Genomic DNA, 6,406 nt, shown 5'->3' with positions numbered 1-6,406 from the left:
AGATCATTTGTCTTGAGATCATTAGTCTGTGAGATATTTTGTCTGAGATATTTTGTCTGAGATCATTTGCCCTAGGATAATTTGTCCTGTCACCTTAATATTTTATCTAGTGTATCTCATATCGAGCATGTTTGTGTATTAAGAAATCTCTACTATCACATATAAGTTGGCCTACATATAAGTACAAAATAAAAGTTTAATTCTGAATATGTTTGTATTACTGAGATTGGAATATTCTGTTATTATCGTTTTCAAGGTATATAACCATACTCTCACAAATCAAGTGGGTAATTTTAATTGTTATCTCCCGTGAACAATTTAGTGTTGTTTGTGTTTCATACCATAGGCTAGAGAAATTTCCAATCACCTAATTTTATAATTGTATTTGTTTAGTATGTTTACATAGACACAATTAATGGAAAGCAATTATATGCATTTAAATACATCTTTATTATAACGTCCACTTAATTTTTATATCAAGCCTCCCTTTGTGTAGATTAAGGAATTTTGTTTGGTTTATATATTTACAAATACATCCGTTTATACAACTTATGGTCAGGGGCGGAACTATAGTGCCGCCAGACCCCGCAATGCGGGGTGGCCCATGCCATTTAGGGGCCCAGAGCCGACCATTAATTATAGTTTAAAAAAAGTAAATTTTCTTTCATTTTTTACTTAATGGTTGTTTTGTAAAAAATTACCGTAGCTGCGGTTGGATTATCTTTATTCTATAGACACCACCCCACGCTCTTGTGTATTCTTTTTCCCTTTGTTTTTAAACCACTATGAAAGCCGAGTCTTTCTCCTACAATTGAAGTTATCAAAGATAAGCAAATGTTCAAACCATTCCATGACTTATTTCCCTTTTTTTTAAATAGTCAAATAGGGGTGATCATAAGCTCCTTTTAATAGATTTGTACTAAACAAATTAGAAAGCAATTCTTTCTCTTAATTATAATTTTTTTATAAAGTAATTACTAAAGAATGACATTGTATAAAAAGGAAATGTATTAAATCAATAATATTAAAAAAAATTAATAATATAAATACAAAAAAAAACCATAAAAATAAACATAACACGAGACACCATTACTTTATACAAAGCTTTCATGTTTTATACTATTTTACTGACTATTTATAAATGTTCGATATTATTAGAATAAATAAATAAATATATATATATATATATATATATATATATATATATATATATATATATATATATATATATATATATATATAACATATATATCATATATAGGCCTCCTAAATATATCTATATATGGGGCACTAAAAAAATTTTGCGGGGTGGCCCTTTTTTTCTTGTTCCGCCACTGCTTATGGTTAATGTGTTATTTCATTTGTTTTGTTTTTGTTTCTTTTTTAAACACATAATAAAATTTTGTGGATTATCAAACATATAATAACCGTCGTTATTTTTTAATGTGATCAAGGCAATAAGGACCAAGGCTAATTGTAGTGCGTAAATGAGTCCACACAGCTACGATGGTACTTTACTCACGTAAATGAGTCCACACAGCTACGATGGTACTTTACTCACGTAATTGAGTCCACACAGCTACGATGGTACTTTACTCACGTAAATGAGTCTACACAGCTACGATAGTACTTTACTCACGAAAAGGAGTCCACACAGCTACGATGGTACTTTACTCACGTAAATGAGTCCACACAGCTACGATGGTACTTTATTCACGTAAATGAGTCCACACAGCTACGATGGTACTTTACTCACGTAAATGAGTCCACACAACTACGATCGTACTTTACTCACGTTGTGGAACATTGACTACGTTTTTCATACTTATGTCGAGATTACAGAAACATGAAAACTCTATATGATTGTACTGATTTTAATTTGTCATTAACTCTACTTCAGCTTCACTGTAATTGTACTGATATTAATTTGTGATCCTAGGATAAATCAATAACTTTATTAACTTAATGTTTCCATTTCTATCAGCATTTTGTCATACACGATACAACTGCTGATGTGGTCTGTAAATCCTGTAAGCTTGTCAGTTCCTCTAACGTGAATGTTTTCAATACAGGTCAGACCTTCCGACACCAGACCACTGCTGACAAGATTTTACCTTAATGTTTTTTTTTTGGTATTAGCTTGAGTATTAGCTTTATTTTTTTTTTATCTCTGGTCCTAGCTACTAGTTGATTTTACCTTAATGTTATTTTTTGTATTAGCTCGAGTATTAGCTTTATTTTTTTTTTTATCTCTGGTCCTAGCTACTAGTTGATTTTACCTTAATGTTATTTTTGGTATTAGCTCGAGTATTAGCTTTATTTTTTTATCTCTGGTCCTAGCTACTAGTTGATTTTACCTTAATGTTTTTTTTGGTATTAGCTTGAGTATTAGCTTTATTTTTTTTTTATCTCTGGTCCTAGCTACTAGTTGATTTTACCTTAATGTTATTTTTTGTATTAGCTCGAGTATTAGCTTTATTTTTTTTTTATCTCTGGTCCTAGCTACTAGTTGATTTTACCTTAATGTTATTTTTGGTATTAGCTCGAGTATTAGCTTTATTTTTTTATCTCTGGTCCTAGCTACTAGTTGATTTTACCTTAATGTTATTTTTGGTATTAGCTCGAGTATTAGCTTTATTTTTTTTTATCTCTGGTCCTAGCTACTAGTTGATTTTACCTTAATGTTATTTTTGGTATTAGCTCGAGTATTAGCTTTATTTTTTTTTATCTCTGGTCCTAGCTAAAAGTTGATTTTAGCATCGTGCTTTATTAATTTTCAGAATTCCCGTTAACAAGTTAGATGGTGTATAATGAGCTTAAAACGGTAATGCTCGTGTGTTAGAAATGAGAGATTAGCTTGTATTGTGAAGGCCTGTGTATGTGTGTGTTCCCAGAGTACTGCTGCCATCAAAGACATTTGCAGGCTGGCACGGTAGGGGGAGCGTGACTGGGCAAAATGGCATACGAAGGTTCTATACGGCGTACAGACAAGGTGAGGCTACTGGAGAAATAGTTGTGGCACAGCCTAAATGTAAACCTCAAGGCGATAGCTTCCTGGTCTAAATCTGACGAATCTACCCGTTTTAATTTAGTTATGAAAGATATACATATTTACAAATAAACACACACACACACACACACACATATATATATATATATATATATATATATATATATATATATATATATATATATATATATATATATATGTTTGTGTGTATGTGTGTGTATAATACTAGCGTTCTAGTTCCCCTTAGATCTGAGAAAGATGTCGATGCAGTTTGACCTTCGCCAACCTGTGCAGAACGCCAAATTAATTAACCTCTGTTTCTTCAATATCCGCTGGAGAACTCTAGGCATTAAATCTTACACTTGCAGGCTCGATGTATAGAAAGATATACTAAACATACATTTAAATGTAAACATATTCACACGGCGTTTTTTTTCTTCAGTTTTTAATATTCTTCCGCATTTAGGGCAAGGTTGTTGTTTTTTTTTTTTTACAAATAATGCCACCATTATGTGTATTCGCTTGAAGATAAGGAAATTAACAGAAAAAAATCTTAAATCTGCATTCTGTGTAAGCTGTTAGTTAACTATATTGTTCGATTTATGTTGTTGCCTGCGTAATCAATATCATTTTTTTCATAGTTTTAAATGTCGGAAATACATTTTTAAATTATCTTTAAGAGTTAATTTCAGGTGTTCTATAATTTATGAGATTTTTCTGAACGACACAACATATTTATAATTTTTGAAATTGTAATTCACTAAATTTTAAATGCATACATAAGAAGCGAACATACAGTATAATCGCACATCGTCTTTTTCCTTTTGTGTAATATTACTAAAGTATCAACGCCTAGTGGCTTCGCTAGGTCGGGTGTCACCAGGTGCGGTACCTTATGGTGTCAACCCTCCACCCGAACATCCGAAATAGCTTATAGCTACATTGCTAATCTGCAAGAGAGCATTAAGTATAAACCCGTTTATTGTTAGAAAAATGTTATGTTAGGGTGTTCCCTTTCAATCCAGTGTGTAATATAAATTAAATAACCTGCATTCTTGTGTAATTAAAGCAATAGGATTTATAGTCTTAATTAGACTGAGCTTTACTTACAACACATTGTGTATCCTGTCTAATCCCTGTTTTGATTAAGAACAACAGACGTAAATATCTTTCTGGCAAATACAATAAGTATACCTGATTAAACTTATTCACAAGCAAATAGAAAACACAAGCGCAAATGCAAATACCGCAATCTTGCACCTACGCACTCAGACACACTTGCACTCAAACACAAATACAAACCAGTGATAGCTTTATCATTCGCTCACAAAAATCTAATCTATACTTTGCCCTAAATTCAACAGTATATCACAATAACGTCATAATTACCTTACATTAACGTAACAAAATCATCATAATTACTTTACAATAATATCATCACAACCTCACAATAACATCATTAGTATATCATAATAACCTCACCATTACCTTACAATTAGCTTACAATCGTCACCATTACCTCACTATTACATTATCCTTACTACATCATAACTGTTAGGTACACATCAGAGGTAGTTATATTCTCAACCGCCAAACCACATATTATCTCACAACCTCATTAGTACCTGCCTATTATCTCACAACCTCATTAGTACCTGCCTATTAATATCACAACCTCATTAGTACCTGCCTATTAATATCACAACCTCATTAGTACCTGCCTATTAATATCACAACCTCATTAGTACCTGCCTATTAATATCACAACCTCATTAGTACCTGCCTATTATCTTACAACCTCATTAGTTGCTGCTTATTATCTCACAACCTCATTTTACTGATACAGACACGTACAATATACTGTGTAAAATGTACTTTTTCTAAAACAAACGAAGTAGAGTTTTGCTGTGTGTGTGTGTGAGACAAAGAAAGTGGCTGTGTGTGTGGGTGCACGTGTTTGTGTATGTGTGAGAGAGTGGCTGTGTGTGTGGGTGCACGTGTGCGTGTGTGTGTTTGAAAGAGAGAGAGAGAGAGTTTGTGGAGTATTGAGAAGGTGCTAGTAATTCGAAACAGGTATTAAACAAATACAATTTTCCTACATAAAGGGCGTCATTTGGGTATTACCGGGAACAGTAACGCCCCCTTAACGACGACTATATTATATATATATATATATATATATATATATATATATGTTATCGGAAATCGCTCGAAAGTTGATACGGATCTACGATTTTGATAAAATACTTATATATAAAATACTCAAGTAATCGTGTTTACACACAGACAGGCAGACACACACAGACAGGCAGACACACAGACATACGGACAAGATTGCAGAATTATGTTTTTCCGTATCAGTGAGGTGTAAAACGTCGAGATTCGTAAAAATCTCGATTTTTTTTTTTGCACGATTACAAGACTTTAGAAGAATTTAAAATCGAACCAACCAATGCCTCTACGTCATAATGGGCGTGAAAAGTGTATGCAATCTTTTGAAATTTTTAAAAAAACATTTTTTAAAATACGGCAAGTGATACAATTATAGTTACTTTAACAAAAAAATAAATAATTGAAGGCGTTTGAAACAATCGATTTTACTCATTTTCGCATTGAAAATAAACCTTTGAAAATAATGTTATAATCATGTTATCAATTCAAATATTTTTTGAAACCGCCTTTAACTCCTCCTTGAAGTCATCCTAAGTCGCCAAGGCAAGTAAAATACTTAAAATCCCAACAATTGTTTGCCATGATAAAGTACACAATAGCGATCAATGGGGTATGGCGTAGCAGTTTATTTATATTAAACTAGCGTGCCCGTTCACGCGCGTTGACGCGGTCTCCAAAGAGAATCTGACGTAATATTTTAAGGTTTCATAAATGCGTTACCAATCGTATATTCTTAGACGTGTGAACTTTTTTTTCTAACTCTGAGTTATTTAAATGTTAAAAATTCCTGTGCTATATTTCTTTGATGATATTTTCCGGAACACGGATTTGCCCTCACTACCGCCTTACACACGACATGGCGTGCTGTATTAAAGGCTTGAGTATACGTTAATCACTATCCGTAATAGTGAGGTTGAACACACTTCGGTGTAGCAGTTTTACAGCTGAATATAGTAGTACCCATTCCCCACTATGCAGGATGCCCGATTAACGGATACCAAGTGCTAAGACAGCCGCTCTGGAACTCTGGGCGCCAAACCGTATATTGAAAAATCAATAAGAAGTTTGAATTTTCTATTCGCAGCAACCTTCTCGGGAGTATTCTCATCAACTCCTCGAAGTTTCAAGGCACTCAGAGAAACGGTGTTAAGAATACAAGATACACACGATTTTAGATAAAAGTGACAATCTATATATTTAATTCTCTTCTGGGAGACGCTAGAA

Source organism: Physella acuta, unplaced genomic scaffold (genome assembly GCF_028476545.2).
Source record: "Physella acuta isolate Inbredline_101_S28 unplaced genomic scaffold, ASM2847654v3 ptg001058l, whole genome shotgun sequence".
Taxonomy (NCBI): Eukaryota; Metazoa; Mollusca; class Gastropoda; family Physidae; genus Physella; species Physella acuta.
The sequence above is the reverse complement of the archived record's forward strand: the minus strand, read 5'-3'. Positions refer to the sequence as shown.